Raw genomic sequence first — 26,086 nt, 5'->3', positions numbered from 1 at the left:
ATTAATAGATAAGTACACCATTTTAAAGATATCCCTGTTTGTTTTAATGGGAAAAATCCTGCAATTTTCCATTTTAACTAAGTGATAAGTTCATTCAAATGTTTGCCAGTTTTGTTACTTTTTCAATTTTTCTACTGGCCCTAGGTACATCTGAGTACAAAGGACAATCTCAAAATGTGTGTGTTTGTTTGTTTGTTTTGCATTCTATATATAATCTTACATACTTATAATTTAAAACCAGCTGGACAGAATTTTTTTTACTGCAGATTTTCCATAAAAATTCCTTCCTGTACCAAGACTCCTGCATGTTGAGTTTTTGCCTATGGGGGATTTTTTTCAAAAGAGTTTGCTAAACCTCTGAATGTAGAGGGGGAAGCTGATAATGAAGTGATGGTAGGACCTTAAATGTAGTATTGCAAATATGGCTGTTTATGAATATGGAAAGAATTAGTTCTTCGAGTGATGGTCCCTATATGTGTACCAAACGTGAGTGCGCATATGCGCTGGAGCCAGAAGTTTTCAGCAGCAGCAATGTCTGTTGACCCATGCAGCCATCCTACATCGCCATCGGCCAAGTTATAAGAGGCTGTGTGGGGCAGCATGCCCTCAATTCCCTGTTACCACATGGGCAGAATCGGAAGCCTCTCTTTGTGTGCTCGTAGTTGCTACGAGAATGATTGTCCACTGTACATAGTTAGTTAGTCTGCTTTTTCGTCATAGTGAACCTGTAAATAGTTAGTCAGTTAGTATAAATAGTAGCCCTGTAAGGGGCCTCCCCTGATCGAGTTGGGGGATTATGGCCCATGGTCCAAGGTTTAAAAATTGCTCCTTATGTCCTTGGTCGCTTTCTGTAAGTGACAAGCACACTCATTGTCTTTATTGCCTGGGCATGGTGCACCTTGCAGCATGCTGTGACATTTGCAAGTCCTTTCCTTTGAGGACCCATGAAGCCTGCCTCCTGTGCCTCCACAAGTGCCTCCTGGAGGTGGCGCTCCAGGCTTGTGTGGAGTCCGATTGTGGACTGTTGGTTCCGCAGCTGCACTGCCCTTCACTGGCGGTGAGTGTTCTGCCCTTGACATCCCCCTGGATCCTTCGGCTCCACCAAGATGTGAGAAAGTGGTGAAGGAGAGCCAAAAGTGCTCGTAGGAACAGTGCAGCAGGTCCCCGTCATGGACCTCTGTGGTGCACTGTGTTCCCTCCCTGAGTTTGGCCCAGTCGGTCGAGATGTTGCGCAATGACTCGCCCTCCTCCAAAACAGGACAAGGCTAGATGGCAGAGAGACCCACTGGCACTGATAGTCTCCGTGATGACGCAGGGACATGATAGCCCCTTAGCCGCAGCAGGATTTTCTGGGCTCTGTTCCAAGCACCCCTCCTTGGTTTGGTGGACAACAGGATTTCTCCTGGACATTGGGATGGATGGAAATGCTGGTCTCTACCACCCACGTAGAACTTCCATACCCACCCTTGCTGCTTCTCTCAGCTCTGCAGCCTCCTACATCAGTGGATGTGTCGTTCCTCCTCAGTCGAGATCCACCTCCACTGGTCATGGCACCGCCCACACTGATGGCTCCACCACTTCCGGAGGCCTCTTCAGACTTGGAGGGCTTCTTGGCTGCAGAACCATCCTTTTTCCTGGGCTCCCACCATGGTTCGGACTTCTGAGCATCCGTCTCACCAGATGTATTACACTCTGGTCCCACTAGGGTAGTATCCACATCCTTGGGGCCCGCAGTACCATCAGGATCTGATCTCATGGCAGCAATGGCCCTGGGATCCTTATCATTGGCTGTACCCATCATTGGTGGCATCACACCAGTCCCAACAGCGGCAGCCTCCTTTCTGGACGAGGCCCTTACCCCCCTGATCCTCTTGTCTCCTGATGATCATTATCAGTACCAGGAGTTGCTGCAGAGAATGGCTTTTGACTTGGGCATCCCTCAGGACCAGCATCACCAACTGCTGGACATTCTTCTGCTGGACCAGCTCATGTAGCTCTGCCTATTAATGAGACCAACTTACAACCCGCCCGGGCAGCATGGTGAACGCTGGCATCCTGTGCACCAATGCCCAAGAGGGCAGAAGGCAGATCCTTTATGCCAGCTAAGGGGACTGACTTTCTGTTTTCCTTTCCTCCTCCCTCATACGTTGCTGGTAGTGCACATGGCCACGGCACGGGTACACCAGCACTACTCTACCTCCAGATAAGGTAGTAAAACATGGACCTCATGGGCCACAAAACTGTACTTCTCAGCAGCCCTGCAATTCTGCATTTCAAACTACCAAGCCCTGCTGGCGAAGTATGAGTTTAATAATTATGCCAAGCTGGCAGAGTTTTTGGAGGACATCCCACAGGAGAAGTGTCAATGTTTCCAGTCCCTGATGGAGGAAGGCCACCTGGTGGCCAATGCCAGCTTCCAAGCTACAGTGGATGTAGCGGACACATCCTCCTGTTCCCTGGCCATGGGAGTGGTGATGAGGTGGGAAGCGTGGCTCCAATTATCTGGTTTTCCCATGGAGGTCCAATCCACCAGGACCTCCCCTTCAATGAAGACAAGTTATTCTCCACTAAAATGGACGGCACCCTGCACTATCTAAAAGACTTGAGGTTGACCCTCCAGTCTCTCAGGATTTACAGTCTCTGCCCACCCCCCGGCACTGGCAACCTAAAGCGCCATTCTGCCCACGCCCTTACCCGCTGTACTAACTCACCTACGCCAGTTATGGGGAGCTGGCCTGCTGGTGCCCCCAATTCCAGCACCCACAACTATTGACCACTGCCATTTCCACTACCATGCCGTGGCACCAATAAAAGGCCCAATTTTGACACAGTGTTCGAGAGCTGCTAACCCCCAACGTCACTGCCTGCAGCTGTGCATACCACCTTTTGGGAGCTGTCTTGCCCTATTCACCCTCCATTCGGGCAAGAGCACCACGGATCGCTGGGTACCGGAGATCATACAACACAACTACTTGATAGTTCCTTCCCTTCCCACAGAGTCCCCCCCCTGCCATGCCTTGCCCCCCACACCCTCTTTCAACATGAGGCAGACATCCTCCTCACGAAAGAGGCAATTGAACCTGTGCCTGCTCCCTTCATCAGCAAGGGCTTCTACTCCCCGTACATCCTCATCTCGAAGAAGGGCGGAGTCCTCGATCTCCGTATGCTCAATACCTTCATCAGAAAGACCAAGTTCCATATGGTGATACTCGTATCCATCATTCCCCTGTTTCCCAGTGGGCGTGGCTCACAACCCTTGACACACAAGACACATACTTCCATATTGACATCCACCTGGCCACTGCAAATTCATTCATTTCCGTGTTGACAACAGCCACTGCTAATTCAGGGTCCTGGAAAGATGACGGCTCCCAGGGTCTTCACCAAAGTCTTTGTGGTTGAGGCAGCCCACCTCCGATGGCTGGGACACGTCGTATTCCCCTACCTGGATGATGGCTCCTGATGGCTCTGTCCCTCACTGAGGCGGCCAGGGGGCGGGCAGTTCTAAAGCAGGCCTTAGCTATCACGTCCTCGCACCCACCTCCAAGCTGATCGTTTGTCCCTACTCACTTGCATTTGGAATACATATAAGGACCATCATTCGACAAAGAAGAGGACGTTACTCCCCTATAACTGGAAGTTCTTTGAAATGTGTAGTCATAGGTGTTTGAACTAAAGGTGTTGGGGGTGCTGCTGCACCCCCCTGGCTTGAAGTGGTTTCCGTCATATATACAGGGTTTACATTTTGGTTCAATGGCTGTCAGCATCCCCACTATACAAATTGTTCCAGCACCCCTGTGTGTGGTCCTTATTTGTATTCCGGTACCTGCCCACTGTGCCCTCTGCTGAGGACTCTCTACATGCAATGGTAGGAGGGAGACTGGATAGGAGGAGACTGAGGTTGCGTTACCTCACATGCCTCTTCTAATCTTGCCTGGAGCACATGGTGATGTAGGAGGGCTGCGTAGGTCAATGGACACGGCTGCTGAAAACTTATGGCACATGATGTGCATGAACACCTGCATTTGGAGTACAAATAGGGACCACACATCTCGAAGAATTTCCAGTTATGGGTGAATAACCACCTCATCTCAATATTTTTGCTGAATAAGGGAGAATTTCTTACAAAGCACATTCATACTTATTGTTTCTGATGAATAATGAATGAAATCAAACTGCACCGTTGGAAAATTATATGTAGCCATTATGACAAAAATATTTTCCACTTTTAAAAATAGTCATTTTCCCCATGTGTTAATACTTCTGGGGTAGTCTGACCTACATTAATGGTTGTAAAGAGCTTTGCAGACGATAGCACTGTATTAGTGCTAAGTATCACCGTAATTATTACATGTGTGCAGTAGACCATATGAACACAGGCAACTTCTGTTTGGTTGCATAGTAATAGTGGTAGCACAAGGCTGGAAATACACAGACTAGTTCATTTGAACATGTGTGTATTGTGCAGTTTGAACCGTGGTACAGAGCCAAAATGGAGCCAGGAAGAGCCCCAGGACTGCAGCTGTTTTAGGCTCTAGCTTCACACGCTCCCATTATTTTTATTTTTTAAGTGTTTCATCGCTTGCTTCAAACTTATGAGGGGCTTGAGTTGAGCTATAGAGTCATTTTGCTTCCTCAAATCCTTATTATCAAAGTATTCAGTGCTGGAGGCAGGATTAAGCTCCAACCGAGTAAGGCTTAATTAAGAACAATAGGGACCTAAATGGGCTATGTTACATGGATGCACAGAATCACTGGAATAAAAGCAATCAAGGGCCTCTGGCATCATTGCTGTTCTGTGATCAGTTCCTCTCTCTGTTGTCATGTGAACATCTGTAGTCAGACTCTGAGAAAGTGGACATCAGTAGAACAAAAGGATCTGGAGAAAGGCAGGCCAATCACTCCCACTCCTGCAGTGTGATTCAGTTGTGCTGGCCAGAGATGCAGATTTCAAAGGTCATGTTCTAACCTGGATGTCTCTGGCATTGAAGTCTGTAACACGACTCTCTGGGTAGTGTCTTCCTACCTCTTTTAAAAAAATATGTGCATATTTGTTGTAACCTTGCAAATCAGGAGGAGTTAATTTCACTTTGAGTTGTCAGTTTAACCCGTGGGATGCCAATGTTTTCCATGCTGCCTGCCAAATAAATGCTTAGGAGAACGAGTGTTGTCACACACACACCATCTATGTCTATAGTTTGAAGCACCCAGTTGATTTAAAAACAAGCAAGTACCATAGGCACAATGGCATGAAATCTGGAAAGAATGCCCTGCCTATATAGCTGTGAATTTACTCTGAAAAGCTTAATACTCTCGGGGCGGGTGATGTGCTTGAGTTTCCTTTGGCTCCTTTTGGTAATATTTTTTCCAGCAATATAATAACGGGTGATTTATTCTCCCTTTGAAATGTTTTACTTAGTCACTGGTTTATAAGGCCCCTTTGCTGCCATCAGTAGCAAATAAGGAGGGCGGAGGTGAGCCCCAGGGAGCCTTGACTCACTCCTTCTGAAATCTGCAGTGTTGGACAGGTGAGGATGTGGCTCAGAGGAGATACAAAGAAGAGAACGAATCCACCCGTCTACCCAACATAACAGAGCTCTAAGTGTTCTGCCTCTGCTGACATTAATCTTTCTGTCTCACTGTTGCAATATACTGAATCCACTCAACAGGCGCCAGGGCCTCCTGTCAGTTAAAGAGGCCGAGTGCCCCCTAGAGAAGAATCGACTCCTCACGGTATAGTGATGTGAGGGACATGCAGCCTGGCAGTAGCACGGGCTGTGAGAGGATGGGTTTTACAGAGGTGACCAGGTCTTTGGGGTGTATAAAGACAGCCATGAAAGATTTGTTCCTATTTATCTCTCACTTTAGATATATTGGGAATATTAGTTCTTGTCTCCCCTGTCTTTGCTGGAGAACCAGAGAACTGGAATGGGAGCTTTCCAAGACCTTAGCTGAAGGGCCAAGGTGTTCAAATCTAACACAGGGTTTGTCTAAATGAAGAGATGAGGGTGAGATTAGGCATTAGATAACATGTGTTGGCTGACCCCAACCTAACCAAGATCTTTCCCTCAGGTTAGATGCAAATTAGCTTTAGGGCTGACTTTAATGTGGTAGCTAACCTTAACCCCTCTACTAATCTAGGCAAACCCAAAGAGAACTTTTTTCCCGAATGTATGTTTGTCAGGAGTTTATAAAATAGGATAACAAAGATAATAATTTAATAATGCGTATAGGTGATTTTCATTTGTAAATCTCCGAGCATTTTACAAAGGAAAGGAAGTATCATTATCCCCATTTTACAGAGGGTAGGGAGAGGGTGAGGGAAATGAAATGACTTGTTCTGAGTTGCACAGCAGGTCAGTGGCAGTGCTGAGTAGAGAATTCAGGCACCTCGGGCTAGTGCCCTGTCCATCACACCATTCTGTTTTCCTCAAGAAGACCTGGTATTTCAATGTGAAAATAATCAGGAGAAGAATAACTCTGAAGGGGTGAAAAATATTCAGGCCTTTTATAAAGCCATAATGAAACAACTGAAAAGGCACATAGGGAAATTTTTTTGTAAGTTACCTTTTAACGTGAAATCTTTTTTTCAGCCCCAGATTTAGTATGGAGATTTCAGAAGTAAGTAGAGAGCAGAGCAGGGATTGTAAATGTCTCTGGTCCCTATAACACTTCTGAGATCTGGATCCACTTACGTGGACCACTCTGTTAAGAGATAACCAGGGAGCTTTGTGAACTGCTGTTGTTTTACGCAGGAGTCTGTAAATGATGGTGATGTGGCTCACAGGAGAGCAATTGTGAACATTCATGAGAATATGGAAGCACTGCATAAAATTTAAAACAATCTTTGTTCTGTAGCCTGTAATTCCTGTGACTAAGTCAATTAGATACAGAGTTTTGAAAATCACAAGGAGCACCATAAGGCCTAACTTTGGAATATCTTAAATGAGCAGTGCCATCACAGAGGGGTCATCCTAGCTTCTTTACTCCAATCTTCACGCCTTATCCACGTGCTTAAAAATATCAACAAAATACCTACCAGTGTCTTGTTTTAGGGTCCAGTCCTGCATTCCTTGCATATGCAGAACCTACTGTTTAAGTCCATTGAGAGTCCTGGGTGCAGAGAGTTGCTGGATCATGGCCTTAAAGTCATGAAAGCTACTTTGTTATAGAATAGCAAACAGCAAAATGCTGCTGTAACAACATCAATTGTAGGTCAGCTGTTAGGTTTGAATGCAGGATCTCTGTATCTAAAAGCATGAGTCTTTGCTGCTTGAAACTGAAAGGCCAGCCCTTTCATGGTGTCCTTTTTGTATTTGCATGATTTGGCTATGACCTAAAAGATGTAATGTGTTGATTTCTTTAGGGGCTAACAAGGCAGGCCCGTGGCAAACTGTGCCCTGAGAGGACCTGCATAGTCTTTTTCTATTTAGACACTCCTTCATGTAAGATTAATTTATGGCAGTTTTTTAAAAATGTATTTCCCTTATGATGAAGGATTTTGCTGTCATGTTTTCAAAGACTCATTTAACATCTGAGGATTGGAAAAAAAAGCCAACCCTCATCCTGTTGTCTCAGATTGTCAGCCAAGCCTGAGTGAGGTGGAACTTGCCTCTCATCCCAACCTTTGACTGTAAATATTCACCTCTAACGCCAGAAATGCGACCTTTTGCATGTGTACCCTGGAGAATCACCAACCTTGAGTCCAGCCCTGGGCTTGGTGTTTACGTGTAAAGAGTATGGTAACCATCCATGGTGCAATTGCCCTCCTGGAAAGAGAGGGTTATAATGGAAACTTAGACAGACCTGTAACTACCGTTATATAAGGCACTGGTGAGACCCCATCTGGAATATTGTGTGCAGTTCTGGTGTCCCATGTTCAAGAAGGATGAATTCAAACTGGAACAGGTCCAGAGATGGGCTACTAGGATGATCCGAGGAATGGAAAACCTGCCTTATGAAAGGAGACTCAAAGAGCTTGGCTTGTTTAGCCTGGCCAAAAGAAGGCTGCGGGGGGATATGCTTGCTCTATATAAATATATCAGGGGGGTTAACGTTAGGGAGGGAGAGGAATTATTTAAGTTTAGTTCTAATGTAGGCACGAGGACGAATGGGTACAAACTGGATATTAGGAAGTTTAGACTTGAAATTAGACGAAGGTTTCTAACCATTAGGGGAGTGAAGTTTTGGAACAGCCTTCCGAGGGAAGTAGTGGGGGCAAAAGACTTATCTGGCTTCAAGACTAAGCTGGATAAGTATATGGAGGGGATGTTATGATAGGATAGTTTAATTTGGGCAATTGATCTTGGATTATCACCAGATAAGTCTGCTCAGTGGTCTGCGGGGAGATGTTGAATGGGATGGGAACTGAGTTACTGCAGAGAATTCCTTCTTGGGTGCTGGCTGGTGAGTCTTGCCCACATGCTCAGGGTTTAGCTGATCGCCATATTTGGGGTCGGGAAGGAATTTTCCTCCAGGGCGGATTGGCAGGGGCCCTGGAGGTTTTTCGCCTTCCTCTGCAGCGTGAGGCATGGGTCGCTTGCTGGTGGATTCTCTGCAGTTTGAGGTCTTCAAACCAGTTTTGAGGATTTCAATAACTCAATCCTGGATTAGGGGTTGTATAAAAGTGGATGGGTAGGGTTCTGTGGCCTGCCTTGTGCAGGAGGTCAGACTAGATGATCATATTGGTCCCTTCTGACCTATGAGTCTATGAGTCTACTGTGCTGTGAGCAGTACAATACCACTATAATGTCATGTGAAATATTGTAACTTGTGATTATGTGTTAAGAAAAAAAAGTGTTACAGTAAACTGACATTTTCCTCAACAAAAGGTTTTGGTTTGCGGTTTTAGTTTTTGATGGGATCAGATGAGGGTGGTTTCTATATTTTGCCCTAAGACAATTCTTTAATAAAGTAGAGATCTTAGAAAAAGGAAAAAGTACAGGTCTGCATTTGGGAGAGAGTCAGGGGTCATTTATTCAGTCTGCGTCAGAAAACCCCCTCCAAAGGACCCCCTGCCAGTCACTTCCTGCCCACCCCTACACCCTTACTCCCTCTGGGCATGAATCACCTTGAACTTTTGCTCATGGTCAGCTCACTCTAGTCCAACCTGCTCCAGACAGGCTTTACCTCCCCCATCACTCTCTCCCCAGTGGCGAGCCAAGCTTGGTCCCTTTCCTCGTGTCTTAACTCACAGCTGTGTCTAGGCTCTCTCTGACCCATGAGATCTAGATGCTGAGCTTCTTCATTTATGCCTCTTCAAGGAAGTGAGTCATGCAGTGGTAGTTGATTTCCAGGCCACTGTTGTACAGCTTCATGGCTGTGCAGCAATGGAGTTACTCAGAGTTTCCAATAAAAGGTCCCATGTGAATGATAGTTGTTGCTCTTGTCCATGTGGCTTTCCCATCTCTCTTCCCCTGCTCTGTACCAACCCACACCTCATCTGTCAGATTCACTGTCAGCCTTCCACCCCCACATGTGTTACATGCCAGTTTGCTCTAGATTTCAGTTCTATACAGTATTTACATGTACTGTGCAAGTTCAGGGAAACATTTTTATTTCCAAGAGAACTGAGTGTTTAGGCACTACCACTACCCACCACTCATTACAACTACAGGTGTGTATGAAATAGTTCAAGCAGTGCCGATCACACTGCACATTTCACCTTTATGCTACATGCAGTGTAATATATGTGAGTGCTGTTAAATGCATCACCTCATTTCATAGTGCATTTGCAAAGAAAGTGCAATTTTATTGAACATTAGGATTGAATTCTTAACTGACTAATCAATTTCAGTAGTAAGTTAAAATGCCTAGTATTAATGGGCAACTGCAACTGTTAATCAGGGTTAAGGTAGATTAACCGTTGTCTGCATTTATGCTAATAGTACTTACATACCGTAGATTTATGGAATTCCAGAGTGCAAGTCATATTTTTCAAAAATTTGGTAACACTTTAGCTTTGTATGTATTATTTCCTCCATGTACTCTTGCACACCTCTTTGGAAATGTAAAGCTAACTGACATTTGCTTGGTGATGACACAGCATCACTGCTTTCCCTCCCCCTCTCCCCGCATCCTTTTATTGGTTTCATGTCAAAAGACATGGAAAGGGTTAATTTGTTCTAGTATTTGACTGCTTAATTGGATCTGGTGTGTGACTAAACCAAGATAAATAGAGTGTTTTAAATGAAACTATTTAACAATCTCGGGCAGTACCAGAAATCGGAAGGTATTAGAAAAATACAATTAAAGGAGTTTGGGTAGATGTAAATAAGAAATACTCTTCAGAATTCACCAGCAAATTCATTTTGCTTTTCAGTGTTTTATCACAGTAATTGGTTTTAAGCCAATGAAGCAACATTCCTGTTTATTAAAAAAAAAAAAAAAAAAAAAAAAAGTCTCTCAAGCTGCAAGACCTGCATGATTTTGTGAGAGCATTTTTCCTGGTGAGTTTTATTAGGGTATTTTTTAAAGCTGAAGTCTGGATTTTGTAAAATTTTTTTAGTACATATTCTTCAATTAGTTGATTACCATAGGTTGTCCCTATACTCTGGGTAGCTCATCAGGATGTCTAATAGCTGGATCATATTGATTATCCTGCAGTTAATCATGTCTGGTATTTTCATTTATCAAAGCCAAAATACATGTAATTAACTCTGAAATGATATAGCTCACTATAAAGTGATTTTGCTACTGCCATAGAGATAACTTAGTGTAGATTATACTAATATGAAATGCAAGTTGAAATTAAATTAATAGTATCATGTCCATCAAGGAGTAATAATTAAAAAAAAAAAAAAAAGTAAACTGCTACACAGAAAAATCTTTTATAGTGACAAGAAATAAATGTTATCACCAGGCCTCTTATTAGTTACATTTTAGGGTTTACTGCCTCTTGAGTCTTTCCCATGATTAAAGCTATGTTTTAGTCGTGGGGATTTTTAGTAAAAGTCATGGACAGATCAGAGGCAGTAAACAGAATTTCATGGTCCGTGACCTGTCCATGACTTTTACTATATACCCAACTAAATCAGGGGTGGGAGTGGGGCAGGCAGTGCTGTAGGGGGTGGCAGGGCTGGCAGACTCTTTACCTGGCTCTGTGTCTGCATGGACGCGACATCCACCTCCCTCTGCTCCAAGGCGGAGGTTTTGCCAGGGAGCTCTGCATTCTGTCTCTGCCCCGAGTGCCAGCTCCGGGAACTGTGGCCAATGGGAACTGCGGGGGCTGTGCTGGCAGGCGGAGGCAGTGTGCAAAGTCCCCTGACCCCTCTGCCTAGGAACCAAGAGATGTTGCCAGTTCCAAGGAACCCCCTGAGGTAAGCATCGTCCAGAGCCCTCACCGCCTCCTGTGCCCCAATCCCCTCCCACACCGAAACTCCTGCTGCTGGGGGAAGGGGGCAAGTGGCCCGAGACTGCCCCAGCCGCGGACAGCACAACTGGTTCTGGGGCTCCCAGAGCTGCTCAGGTAGCCCCTGGGCTAGGCGCACTGGCCACTGAACAAGTCACAGAAAGTCATGAAATCCATGACCCCTGTGACAAACTCGTAGCCTTACCTGTATCCAGTTAATGGCAACAAGGTTTTTGAGCAACGTTTTTTTGGGAAAGCTCTGTAACCTTTAAAAAACTTTACATCCAACCACTCCATTTCTCTTTTTCTCTTTCTGTGTAAGGCTGGAATAGCTATCTGGAGGAGCTGGGTTCTTTGTTGTTCAGGGGATTTATGATCTTCACTCTGATCAACTACTGTACATATTCGTTAAAAGGGAGAAAAATCTCCCATTCCCGTTCTCTGCCTTCATTCTGTCTGTTGTATGTGCCTTTCTGATTCAGGGACCTGCAGGTGCTGGTGATCAGTGGGTGATTAGCCTGAGTGAGGATTTCAAGATCAGCGGCTGCTTCATTGCAAGGGCACTGAGTCCTGGTCTACACATAAAAATTAAATTGACCTAGCTAAGATGCTCAGGGCTGTGAAAAATTTCACCTCCCAAAAAACCTTGCATAGTCTTGATTACTTTATAGACAGGCAAAAAAGCGAAGAAATATAATTTCATAATCATTGCACAGAATTTCCAGCATTCCCTTTTTCAGTACTTTCTATGATGACATAAATTAAAAATAATTATTCTTTGAGTTAGTTTGCTTACAGGAGTTATTACTGTGTCAATAGTCCTAGGTCACAGCTGCCTCAAATTTTCTTAGGCATTTTGTTGCAAATATTAATGACTGATGACAGCTCCAAATTATCTTGTAATTTTAACAAAGGCATCAGGGAAAAATAAGTGCTTCTTGGTTAGATGGCCATAAATAAGTAGATCACAAATAAAGAACCTTTACTTTTATTATGCAAAATGACTGTGTAGCTGTTAATAGAATTTAGTTGATATTACGATAGTTATACTTTTGCAAGCTTATGGAAGAGCTCTCCCATCATGATATTTTGACAGCTCTCTGTAATAATATGGGAGAGTGATGTGTCTAACAAGATCTCAGAGAAAAGATACCTTGTTTGCATTTCAGAACTTGTAATTCAATATGTTTTGCAATGGAAAATACATGGGAAAAATGTCTTCCATCTCAGCCTACCATTGCATCTATTAAACATATGCATAGCGTGCTGCTGCTTGAACTGAGTCAATGGGACTCGTCTCAAAGAATGATCTCACTCTGGTCCCGTAGAGTAGGATCTAATTTGCAGTTTTTTAGAAGCTTTTTCTGTTGCCGTGCACAGCATTGTATTCCATTAGCCTGTATCACAGTTCATTTTGTATTGTATCAGGTTGTGTTCCACTCTATTTTATACCAAAGCTGTTGTGTGAGCTTAAATGTAGCAGGTGCTGCCTGTCCATTCTATAATAACTTTGTCCTACTGTGTGGGTTTTAAGATATATTATGCTCTTTGCAAGGGAATGGTACAACCTAAAGAATCTCAGTCTCGTCTTTCTGCATTCCCAACCTGATTACAGCTGTGCAAGGCAAAGCACCGGTGTGTGGTATATGATATTTTACTGAAATAGATCCTATTATATTTGTAAATTATCTGTACATATGTATGAAACAATGACTGTTTGAAAAATGCATCAATACCATGTACAATGCAGTTAATACAATAAACACATTGTAATCTGTTTGGATTTCCATAGCCATAAGCAGCTGGAGGTGTCTGCAAAAGTGGAGTAACCAAAAGTTAAATATTAGACCTCTGATAGGAGGAGTTAAATAATAACAGAAAGTGTCTGCTACTTTAGTACCTCTGTAAGAACAGACCTAAATCCTTAGGCCCGGAACCTGAGCAATATGTAGGCCCATGGCTTCTACAACTAGAGGAGCTCTTCACTGGTTTCAAGTCCAAGTCTAGTAGGAATAGGCAAGCGTTTCCTGCTCCATCACAGAGCCTCCACCTGTCTGCTGCTCTGCCTTCCCCATGTGGACACCAGTCAGCATGTCTATACTAAAAACTTAAGTCAACTTATGAGAGGTCGATTTACAGTCACTGCAGTAATTACTGTGGTGGTTCACATCCACGCTACACTCCTCCTGTTGGTGGTACGCATCCTCACCAGGAGCACGTTCACTGACTTAACGGAGAGTGGGGAGTGCTGGGGCTGAGAGCCCAGGTTCTCAGCTCCATGCAGCTCCCCCCCTCCCCTTCGGGCTCTTGGCTCTCTGCCGGGAACCCGGCTGCCCCCCTGGGCTCTCGGCTCCCTGCCAAGAGCATGGCAATTAACCAGGCTCTCAGCTCCCCTTCCGGAGTCAGGGCGGCTTCCAGGCTCCCAGTGGGGAGTGGGAAGCTGGGTGTGGGGATCCAGGGCAGCCGCCTGGTTCAGAACGGGTGGCCAGGATTTCGGGGGCAGCCTGGCTCATAGCAGAGAGGCAGTGGGCAGCAGCCCAGCTGAGAGTGGGGAGCCAGAAGCCTGGGGGCAGCCTGTCTTGGAGTGGGGAGCCTGGGTAGCTGCCCAGCTGGGAGTCTGAAGCCCCCCCACCTGCCCTGGGGTGAAAGCCGGAGCTGTGAGACTTTCTTGTCGATTTCATGGCTCCAGCGTGGAGACAACTAGACAGACACTAGGTCACCCTAACTACACCGACATAAGCCCTGTGCCTCTCACGGAGATGGAGTTATGATGTCAGTGTAATAGGGCACTTACATCGCCAGGAGCAAGGCTGTAGTGTGTATGCTGACATAATTAGGTCAACGTAAGCTGCCTTACGTCGACCTAACTCTGTAGTGTAGACCAGGGCTGAGACTGTTACAGCCTGGTTGCTGGGATGACCTTTGGCAGGAGGGAACACAGATGGGGGAGGTTCAGTCAGGGAGATTTGTGGGTCTGTTCCCTGTATCTCGTTGCCTTGTGAATTAGGGGAAATGTCAATGCGTCAGTTGTCCTCGCCAACGTGTGTGAGGGTTTGTAGACAGAAAATTCTCTCTGAAGTTGAATTAGTTGGCTGTTGTTTAGCTTGTTTAACACTGGGATGTCACAGCTCCTGTTCTGGGGTAGGCAGGATATCTACAGAACTGGTTTTTTCCATGGCTGAAAATGATCTGCGGGCCTCCTGTCTCTCTTAGGATTTGTGTAGTGCTCTGCAGCTTCATAGGGGTTTGGTCCTGGGTTTTCTATCCTCAGATTAATTTGCATACTTGGGCAGGAGACAGTTCCTATGGAGTCAAGATCTGCAACACTTGGCAGATGTGAACCTTCTACATTTACAGAGGGGGTCAGGGAATATATGCCCCTTCGTCCTCACCTGATTCTTGATGGAGGTGGCAGTCTTGGCCCACTTTATCGTGAAGAGTTCCATCCTGACCCCAGGATACTTGGTGTGCCTTGTGAGTTCCGCTGCTACGGAGACACAGCTGCACTGGGGTACCAGTTAGGTAGCAATCTGAGCCATGGATCTGAGGGCACATTGGATACCCAGGTATGGAATGTTCTTATTGCCAATAATCTGAACTGAGATTCAGTTTTAAGTTTTTCTTTCTATTTGGGGTGTGTGTGTGTGTCTCGTTTTTTAAAGCCAGCTTTTATTCTTTGCTAATCTTCAGAAGCAGCCCAAGAAATGACATTTATGCATATTTCATAATGTGATTTCTGTAGGCATACGGAACAAACAAATCAATTTCTCAGCAGCATGCTGTTTAAAAGAAACAGCAACAACCTGTGGGATAAGTTGCAGAAGCTGTTAAAATTAATTATAAATGGCAGAAGATATAATGTAAGAGGGGAAAAGTGCTAATGTGTGAAGAATAATAAACATTCAGTAGATTAAAAGGAACTTTCTGTCATCTGCTTATTTAAACTTCATATATTTATAAGTATCATAACATGTTAAAACAATGTATTGCTTACTAGCAACAATACGTTCACCATTTTATTTTGGTTTTGTAAACAGCCTCTTCCTATCTCAAATACTAGCTTTTGTCTAGTCCAGTTTTAGAGTTCGTTTTTCAGTATGTTCATGGATAGGCCTTAATTGTTGTCTCAGCTACATATGCGTACTGCAGAAGTAACTGCTTTGGACACAGTTTGGTTACACCAGTATAGGAGAGAGGGGAATCAGGTCGATCTATTTAGCATAGGGGATGGTTTTTGTCTATTATTTAGCATAAGGGGTGGTTTTCTTCTAGCAAGGTCTCAGAGGATAAATATCTGATCTGCATTTCAGAATTTGTAATTTAATATTTATTGCAATGATGTCCTCCCTCATTTACAGTCCATGTTTTGCAGTACATTGTTTTGCGCAAACCAGCTCATTTTTGCCAGCAGAATGGGTGTAACCTGTAACTTCTTGAAAAATTAAGCTAAGTGGAACAGCTACATTTCTATTTCAGCTGAGGTGCAGTTTGCTGTTTATGAGATAATGTCAAGTACTGGTGTACTATACTTCCATTATTTGTAATACCCTCTTAGTTTAGCTGGAAGTGTGTTTGTTTGTTTTTTGTCCTATCTCTTTTGGTTTTGTGTTATGCATTTGATAAATATTCTTGGTTTTTATCCCTGTTTCTGATTGAACATGATATTAAATTAACATGATTTAATAATATTTTACATATGTCTATAGTGAAAGGTTGTAAAGGATCCCAGAGCATTTCGGAAGCTATGTGTGTGCTCCAGCATTGAAATACAGCCTCCTCTAAATGGAGGGGAAAGGAGTCAGCAGTCATCCAGCTTAGTGCAAAAAAAATTGTTCCTAAGTACCTTTGGGCAAATCCATCCTTTTTAAAAACAAATGAACAAAAGCACTATAGGCTCTTTAATATTCATGTAGAGCAGGCTGGACCACAGATATTAAAGTTTCATTGTGATGAAATTCCTTTCCACCATGCAGACACACGCAGCAAACTTCCATTTCTGTTCCTCAGGAGTGGTGGAAATAAAGGGCTGAATTGTCCTTGATGGGATTTGAATATGTGGTTTCAAGTGCTATAGGTACTCCAAACTTGATTGTGTTAAGTTACCTATCTTACTGGCTTTTTATTATCCATTTCCTTGTTGGAGCATCCACAATGTTGTGATCACTGGGTTGGGAATAAGATTGCCTTGAGGAAGCAGGTGGGAGAAGAAGGGATAGGATCAGGCTACTTCTGTGTGCAGACCATCTTTTGTTTCAGACATGCCCTCTGTGTTCCTAGGTTCTTCGTTCCTATTGCTGGCCTCCATCCAAGGCTTTATAGAAGAGAAGGCTACCTTCCTGACCATTCTTGTCATCTTCCTCCACCGCATCTTCTCTAGAAGGTGTTTCCAGAGGTCCGTTAACTTTCAGTGCAGCCTTTTGATCACACTTTAACCTTGATCCTGCAAGGAGAAACGTAAGCACAAACTTGTGTGAAGCCTCCTCAAGGCTTAGATCTGGGACTGTCCTTAGTCTTTCTGCTTTTCAGACTGACAGATGGATGGTGGTGTGGAAATGTTGATCTGAATGCCTGGAGGGGGAGAGGTTACTGGCTCTGGTGGGGGAGTGTTGCTTATAATTCTCAGGTGAACAGTCAGTGTGTGTCTGCTGAAAGATCAGGGGAATGGGATGGGGGCGGGGACTCGGTAAGATGAACTGTTGTGTGATTTTGATCAGACGGAGGTTTGCAAATCTTTTTCTGTGGCTAGAGTCAAGGTTGAGTAGGTAAAGGAGGAAGATGAGGTGAAGAGAGAACAACTCTGCTTATATGTAATAGGTTCTATGTGTGTTAGAAAATACTCCTGATTAGGAGGTCTAGTTACAGAACAATAGTCCCTAATATGATTAACACGTTCTGGAGCCAGAATGGAATCATAGCTACCTTTCAGTTTCTGGGTGAAATTTCAGGTGTTTGGTTTTTGACCTATGACTTGAGACTTGCCTGCTTGAAAGACAACCTCTCTTCCTGTGCAGTTGCATGCAGTGGAGATTCTGGAGCTGTTTTGTATTTAATTTTTTAAAATTACATTTAAAAAAAACTGTTAAAAGAACATTATGGTTATAAAATCAAGCATTTAAAAGTTAGTAAATGTGAAATGTTAAGTTGCCCATGCAACCTTAATTCAGCTTCCGTGCATGAAGGTCTTTAGATAGTTTCTCCAGACATCACACAGAACCCAGCTCTCCGGGGTAGAATGGATGAATAGTGTCTAAGGCTGGGTTATGAGGCCTGGCTAATAAGGGCTGTGAGGTGCACCCTAGTTAGCGGAACAGCTGATACTACAACTCATGGTCTTCCTGATTCCCTGCCTCCCTCTACTCCAGTGAGGGATAAGGGAATAGCCGTGGCTGCTGCTGTGGCAACCATCAGTCCAGAGCTCTAGCTCTCTGCTCCCCATACAGGAGGCTCAGTGGGGTTTGGGGATGTGCTCAGAAGGAAAGATGAGATAAGAAGCTTTACTGAACATGTGCAAGTGATGATTTTCAGAGGCTTTTAACTCTCAAATCTTGGTGACTTTGCAAAGAGAACTTCTTGGACTGTGCCCCATCAGACAAATGACAGCTGTTCAAATCATGGAAGTGCTAGAGCTCTTTGAAGATCGTTAAAACAGTTTCTGTGTCTGGCAAAAGTACCTCTTTCCCGTCGTTCTTGGAAGCCGTTAACTTCTTTTCGCTGACACTTAAAAATAAAATTCAGCCTGAGGCAGAGAGCAAACAGAGAAAATAGCCCAAATGGTTAAAAATTTGACAGAGTTATAAGAAACTGAAAACAGGAGCTTATGATGGAAAGTATTAGGCAATTTAACTATGTAGGTGTTGCTAATACCTGTAATTATTTATCAAGCAGCCTACATGGTGGGATCAGTGGGTTTTATGTTTAATGTGTTTAAATGAAAATGTTGTAATTGTGTTAACAAATCCTCCTACAGCTTTGCGAAGTCCATGAAATCACACTCCTCAGTAATATGCTTCTGAAAGATTTAGCTATACAAGGTCAGTCATGTTGTGTTAGGGGAGCTGGTTACACTATATTTTACAGTGTAGACTGGACTTGAAGATGCCATCTGCAGAGTGCTTTTTACTAAATTTTACTTGGTTTGGTTGGTTTTTTTTGTTTTTTGTATTTTTTTGGCAGGATATTCTTAAAGCTAACTGCTTACTTGGAAATTTGATGTTGATGACTCACATCCATCAATTTGAAATTTCGTTCTTATTCTCAGGTTTTCTGAAGGCAGAGTACGTTGGGCAGTTTGTTCTTTAAACATAAGAGAAATCTCATCTGTGAAGGTTAAGGAAATTAAAACACTACAGTCTATTGGCCTCAGGGCAGAATTTTGGATGGAGTTTATCAGGGGCTGGCATTACTGCTGAGCTTTGCACAATTAATTGCCAATGACTGCACAGAGTTTGGCTTTCTGCAGGGACTGGAAAATTTTAGGCCAGGTCTACACTAGAAACTTTAGCCGGTGTAATGATGTTGGTTAGGGGTGTGACTTTTTTGTAACCTTTTTTTATCTTGGCAAAAGCATGTGTAGACACACCTATAAAAGTGTTTTTGCCAGTACAGTTTATTTTGGTCAGGGTACTGATGTAAGTTATACTGGCAAAAGCACATTTTTGCCAGTACCAGCTGTGTGTACAGTAGAAGGACTTGTGGGTATAGCTACACTGGCAAACCTTTTCTGATATAGACTAGACCTTAATGTTTGAACTCTCACCAGTATGCTCCTGGACGTCTAGAAATTTCAACGGTTGCAGCTCCCTAATAACATAAAATAATTACCACTCAGTCTTCGTTTGATTCTCTTCTGATGCATCAAGAGCAATTTTGTTGAAGGTTCAAGTTAATGGCGTTTGCATTTTTGTAAAATCAGGGTGAATGAGAGCAGAATCAGGCCCAGTGAGTTTAACTTTCTGTAGGAGTGCATCTGCTCTTGAAAAATGAGTATCCATATTGCAAACAAGTCCCTTATCTGACATAAATGACAATGTAGGTGAGGCAATTCTCTGATTAGGTCCATGGAAAATGTTCAGAAGGCAGTCCTTAGGTGTAACTTCCTGCACAGGAAATCTAAGTTCATGAACTTAGAGCTTTTTAAATGAGAGCCTTCTCCTTGCTGTGCAATGCAACACTCTGGGTGGGCAGCAGCAGGGTTACTCTGATAAAGGCTAGCGAGAACACCTTCCCATCAAACAGTGGAGAAAGGACAGGCCCCTTATGTCTACACTCCAATTAGACACACACGGCTGGCCCATGCCTGCTGAGTCGAGTTCTTGGGGTTTTGGGTTAAGGGGCTGTTTAATTGCGGTACATTCATTTGGACTCAGGTTGCAGCCTGGGTTATGGGACCCTGCAAGTTGTTGGGAGAATCCCAGAGCCTGGGCTGCAGCCCAATCCAGAACCTCTACACTGTAATTAAACAGCCCCGAACCCTGTGAACCTGAGTCAGCTGGCATGGGCCACCCACGGGTTTTTAATTGCGGTGTAGCCATAAGGTTAGAATGAATGGTATACAGAGCATTTTGTAAGTTACTAAATTGTTCGGTGTTCCGGCCAGGATTGTATTGCGGGGTTAAGGTCCTGATTAAACTAGAGGAGTCTTTCTAAATTAATTTTAGAAATTTCTAAATTGGTTCTGCCCCCACTAAATTCTGTGGGAGTTTTGCCATTGAGTTCAAAGGGAGCAGGACCGGGACCCTTTAGTGCATGTGTCATTTTAATGTCGTCGCATTTTGATAATTTAGAAATCAATAGGTTTTTTCCTGGAGGTGCTGTCCTGATAATGCAGTGTCAAAAATGGTTTATTTTTGTCTGTCTGTGGTCTGTCCAATATAATGTGACACCTGCTTTATAACATATGTCATTTGGTGCTAACATGGTCTCACTCCTCTGCTCATTGCTAGAGGCCTATGCAATTTGGAGAAAATTAAGGGCCAAATCCTGCAGACACTAATGAGTGTGCTGAGAGGTCCTGTTAACGTGAATGAAATTTTTCACACATGTAGGCACTATGGCCCCAATCCAGCCATACATTTAATCCCATGCTTAACTTTAAACAAGAGTAATTCTGATGTCCTCAAATGTGCTTAATTATAGGTATGTTAGTAGTCCCATGCTTAAGTGCTTTGCTGGATCAGGGCCTATGTTAGTTAGCATTTGCATAGTCACATCCTAAATGTGATCAAGCACCACTGATCCTTGATTGGCTTGTATTTTCTCTCACTATGACCCAGTCAGTAGTGAAGAGTGCAAGCAGTGTCTCTATCCTGACCCATACAAGAAGTAAGGGGTTAGGAAAAGCTGCATAGCAAGGCTACTTCACATGAAAGGCTGTTAGATTCAGGTCACTGAGTTTGGACTGCTGCTTTTTATGACAAAGTCTAAAAATGCAGATTTGTAACAGCTTATGTTAATGGATTCAGACTGCTTGAATTTCACACTGAATAACAGCAGGAATTATCAGAGATGGTGACTTATGAGATCTGATTGAATGTAATCTTTTCTCAAAATTAAACTGATAAAATGATGTCATATCACAATATTTTTATTAACATTCTTTGATTCCAAAACTATTGGACTAAGGTTTTTTTTTACAATAAAATGAAAGTAATAGAATGACAAATCAAAAATATTCAATGAATTTTTAAAATGCAGTGTCACATTTTGAATGCAGTTTTGTGATTATGGAGAGCTGAATGCAATACCTTTTACCCTCAGGCTGCCCACTTTCATACATTAAAAATATTCTATTTAAATGCAGATTTTTATTTGCTATTTGGCATAGCGTTCAAGGAAAACAGATCGGAGAGAAGGCAGAAATATAAATCTGTTAATTTAATTATATGTTTCTTATGACCTGTAAAAATATGGGGCTTTTGTTAGTGTGTGTGGAGGGGATGTCACGTGTGTCTATTTAAAAAAATGTGATATCCCAGTTTCTAAAAAAATATTGGAAGGGAAATGTAAACAAAATACTTACAACCAACCCTTAAGTAAAATTAATAAGCTTAAGTCCATATACACACAGATGCACGTGCAGTGTACTCAGTATATGTGGCCTGATCTTCCATACGTGCATGGGGATAACTGCTTACTTGAGTTAAGCTACTCCTGTGCATGTTTGGAGGGCCAGGTACAGGTTTTGGAACCAAGGGTCAGATCCTTTAACTGCATCTGTGAAATGTCTCATTTAGGGCTCTGCACAGGAACAGTGGGTCCAGCGATGTGGAGTCATTTGCAGGATCAAGGCCTAAACTAAATAGAAAGATTTAGACTCCTTCATTGAATTAGTTTCTTCTCTTCCTCAATCTGAAAAATACTACTTTGGAGTCATCAGCAAAAGGAAAATATATGGAAGATTCTTTAGCTTTCCCTTTTTGTATTTTGAAAGAAGTTTCCCAGTTTTGTTGCAGCACATTTAAGTGAATTTTAACTTTCATTTGCTTTTGTTAAAATAGATTGAGACGTATTACTGAATGAATTAATTTCATTAATGACAAATGAACTGGCTTGTTAGAGTAGCCACTCTGAAAATATAGGGGTCCACTGCATAAGGCAGAAGTTATGACTAAATAGAATTTTGAAGGCCAAAGATGTACCTTTTGCTACTTGCTTGACCTTCTACCTTGCTAAGAACAAAATAGATCACACTTGTTTTTAGTATTGTTTTCCTCTCTTATTTACAGTACTATGTAAAGAATTCTGAAAACCCAGTATTAGTTAAATGTCAGTGTCAATGATGGTTGGGCTGAGTGCCAGTAGAGGATGTCAGATGATGTTTCTTTGTTTTTCATTTATAATGATTTTGAACTGTCTGGAACCATTAAGTTGCACAGTAGTTAACCCCTGTAAACATATGGTCTGATTTCTGTTGCTCTCTACCTTCCTCACACCCTACTCCTCCATCCTTTCATTTGTCACGCTGGTTTGTTGCATCTTGTCTCAAACTAGACAGTAAAATCTTGCGGGCTCTGTGTCTACCATGTGTTTGTACAGTGTGTTGCACAAAGAAGCCCTGATCCTTGGACTGGAGGTTAGAGGAGAGTGTGTGTGGGGGGTGGGGGGGGGGAGTGGGGAGTCCATAATCTTGACTCCAGTAACGACTTGCTGTGTGTGAACTTCTACAAGTCAAAATCTCTCTAAGCCCCCGTTTCTTTCCCTCTTAAAATAGGATAAATGAGACTTAGTTACTTCATAGTGGTTGTGTAACTTGCATAACTAACTAATGACTATGGAGTGCTGTATGCAGAGTTGTTGTAGCCATGTTGGTCCCAAGATATTAGAGAGCCAAGGTGGGTGAGGAAGTATTTTTTATTGGACCAACATCTGTTGGTGAGAGAGAAGCTTTCAACTACACGGAGCTCTTCAAAAACTCTTCTCCTTGTCTCTCTAATATCAAGTGCTAGGGCAGCGCACATTATTATTAAGCCCATACAATAGGAGTAGAATGCCCTAGTCCTGGGCTTCTTACTGCTGATTACTCTATGCCATGTAGCCCCTGGGAGTTTTTTACAGTAGTACTGGTCAAGATTTGGCACAAAAGAAGTTTTTTGAGCATTTTATATGCTTCACTGCAAAGAATTTTCAGTTTCCTGAAATTTCACAGGAGTTGAAATTTATGATCGTGTGAAATCACACAAAGTGAATAAATAGAAACAAATTCTGTTTTGAGGACCAGCTCATCACGAGTTTTACTGTAGATGTATAAGTATCAAAATTGTATTCTGCATTACTAGTCTGCACTTCCGTAACGGGAAGATGTGGTAGTAAAATTATAGTGACAATGGAAAGTGGGAATGTTTTGGCTTTTACCTTATTCTAAAAAATTCTTATTGTGAAGAAAACATTGTTTATATCTAATATTCTGGAGAACAGTTTGCAAAAATAGGTAAGTGCTAATAGGTTCATTCTGCCATTTGCAAACTCTTATACAGGCAGTATGTTATTTAAGGTCACACAGGGCGTTGAGAGCAGATCTTAAGTTGTCTGATCACGAGCCTGAACTCTTACTTGTGGGCCATTGCCTGTATTGAGAAAGACAGTGAAACCTGCAGAAGGATGGTCTGGTGTATAAAGGCTACGCATGCAATTTAAAAATCCATGGGGAATGCTTTATCTTATGCATTCAGTTTTTCAAAATAGCTAAGCAGTGTGGGGATATACTTAAGAATGTGTGTCACTTTCCTTGTTTGGACTGTTCTCCCCTAAGTTCTCTTTGCCTCTCTCCCTTTACAAATTTACCTCCAACTCACCTTTACCTTTCTGGCAAACCTCCCAAGCTTCCACAAGAGGTAACACCAACTGTGGATTGGTTAACTGAGAGATCCCTAGCAACTAGAGCTTAAACTGAACAATCATGAAATACACTCGGGAGCTTGCAATCAGAATTAGGGCCTTTATTATAAATTGTGTTGTTTTTTTTTCTGTTTAGGGCCTCAATCCTGTAAACACTTATGCATTTGCTTCACTTTACTATCCAATGAAGGCTACGGGGGCTATTCGTGCTAGTAAAGTTAAGCACATGCACAAGTGTTGCAGGACCGGGACACAGAGGAGCAGAACTTGAAATGCTTAAATATATGTGAAACCTAGGGGAAGCAGTGTCAAGTGAGCAGAGCAGAGGACTGAGAGTCAGTCATACTTCTGGGTTCTAATCCTGCTCCTGCTCCCAGTATGTTGTGTGATATTGATTTAGGGACAGATTTTTAAAGGTATTTAAGTGCCTAACTGCCATTGATCTCAATGGAAATTAGGTGCCTACAATCTAGCCCTGCAATCACCGATTCTCTCTTTCACAGTTAATCCATTATCATTGGGGTAGTAATACTTTCAACAGTACAGGAGTGAGGTGTGGCATAACTATGATTTATAAAGCAGAGCATAAAATGTAATATTGAAACTTAAAATTCCATTTACCATGTCTAATAGACCTTTTGAAAAGAAAAGGGCTTTTTTAACTAAGTCCCTTTGAACTATTTAAACAGGAGACTGATAAATGTTTAAATTGTTCAAGAAAGTGCGCGTGAATACTGTACATCTACTTTTTCGTGTTTGACTTGGAGCTGTTCAATTTGAAACTGGAGACTTTTTTTGTGATTTTTTTATTTAAAAAAAAGGAAGAAAATCAGTTGAATTGATTTATGTGTTGCCTTTACTCTCACAATAGTGAAAAGCTCTCATCAAGTATGTATCAGATTATTTTATTATGCCAACATTAATATTGGAAGCACACACGTAATCTGGAGTCAGCAGGTTCATACGCTACTATCTCATTAAATTTTCAGGCAAAAGCTGCAAAAATTAATTGGAAGCATGTAATAGTTTAGAATGTGAGCTGGCTTATGGTAATATAAATTACGTGAAGAGAAGACAGTTTTATATACTGAGAGGGGGAAAACTGGTTTACTTTAATGAGAAGAGATAGAAATGTGGAGCTATTTTTTCATTACAGATGCACTCTAAACTGTTTGGACTTCCTTGATGAATAGAGTTAATTCTCTGCTACAGTTCCAATAATTCATCTTGCACAGTTTAATGACTTCTAGATAAAAACAGGATTGAAATGTTAATTTCTGTGAAGAAATTGGAGTACTCTCATAGATCAGGCTTTTTTTCTATTAAACTACTAGTTAATTTCACTAAACAAGTCTCTTGGAGATATTTCATGCTACATAGATTTTTGTATTTCTTACCTGCTTTTTTATTTTGGTGTATTATGTCAGCGGTTGTGAACATTGGCTTCTGTAGAATTCAGCCTTGTAGGAATTTCAGTTGTACTTAATCTGCTGTCATAATAAAAGTTCTGGGATTGGTTTTGTTTTGTTTTATTTTTTAGTACACTCAATGATTTTTAAGCCCTTTGATGTTTTCTCCCGTACTTTATTTACAAATTAATGTTATAGTCCCATCCAATGAATCTTCTGTTGAGTATACTTCTGAGAGCATGGGGAGCAGATTCTCAGCTCTTGTATGTTGTTGAAGCTCCATTGACTTTACTGGAGCTGTGACACTTTGAACCAGCTGAGACTACCCCATGGTCAGTAAGGTCTTACTGAGTTAGTTTATACTGAATATGCAGCTCATGTTGTAGCATTGTGAATTGCTGGGCGGTTAGCAATCTCTGAACAGTGCTCTCATACTTTGAGTTAATTTTTTATTATTGGTGGTGGTCTTTATTTGTACCGTGTTGTCTTGGTTCCTAGGAGCCTCAGTCATAACCAGGACCCCAGTGTGCTAGGTGCTGTACAAACAGAATAAAGACAGTCCTTGCCCTAAAAAGCTAACAGTCTGGTGATTTATTGTTTTAATTTCATCTTAATTTTTCTTTACTTGATTTTCAATTTGACATTTACCCTTTTTAGTTAGAGAGGAGTTTTGGTAATTTCACTTTTTGTTTTTCATTTTACTATTAGATCTTTTTAAATAATTTTAAACAATTTTATCCTTGTGGCAGCTTCCCTTCCCTTCTTGTTTCACACCGTTGACTTTTTCATGTATTTCCATTTCTATTATCATACTTTGGGTAAGTGCTTTTTGTTGATTCATTATTAACAAGAACATAAGAATGGTCATACTGGGTCAGACAAACGGTCCATCTAGCCAAGTATCCTGTTTCTGACAATGGCCAGTGCCAGATGCTTCAAAGGGAATGAACAGAGCAGGGCATTTTCAAGTGATCAGTCCAGTCCCAGTTTCTGG

At 42.4% G+C, this 26,086-nt stretch overlaps 1 protein-coding gene across 5 annotated transcripts in view; it reads left to right on the top strand.

The window, feature by feature from the left end:
• The window catches only part of CTBP2 (C-terminal binding protein 2), a 242,271-nt gene that overhangs the window by 33,582 nt on the left and 182,603 nt on the right, over positions 1–26,086 (top strand). For 2 of the 5 annotated variants that reach the window (XM_030570772.1, XM_030570773.1), the window contains exon 2: positions 16,628–16,804. The exons of 2 other annotated variants lie outside the window; for them this stretch is intronic. The gene's annotated coding sequence lies outside the window, so the exon portion shown is untranslated. The remainder of the gene's footprint in view (positions 1–16,627; positions 16,805–26,086) is intronic. One more of the 5 variants, XM_030570775.1, reaches the window with a different exon arrangement.

Source organism: Gopherus evgoodei, chromosome 7 (genome assembly GCF_007399415.2).
Source record: "Gopherus evgoodei ecotype Sinaloan lineage chromosome 7, rGopEvg1_v1.p, whole genome shotgun sequence".
In the NCBI taxonomy this organism is placed as follows: domain Eukaryota; kingdom Metazoa; phylum Chordata; order Testudines; family Testudinidae; genus Gopherus; species Gopherus evgoodei.
The sequence above is the reverse complement of the archived record's forward strand: the minus strand, read 5'-3'. Positions and strand labels throughout refer to the sequence as shown.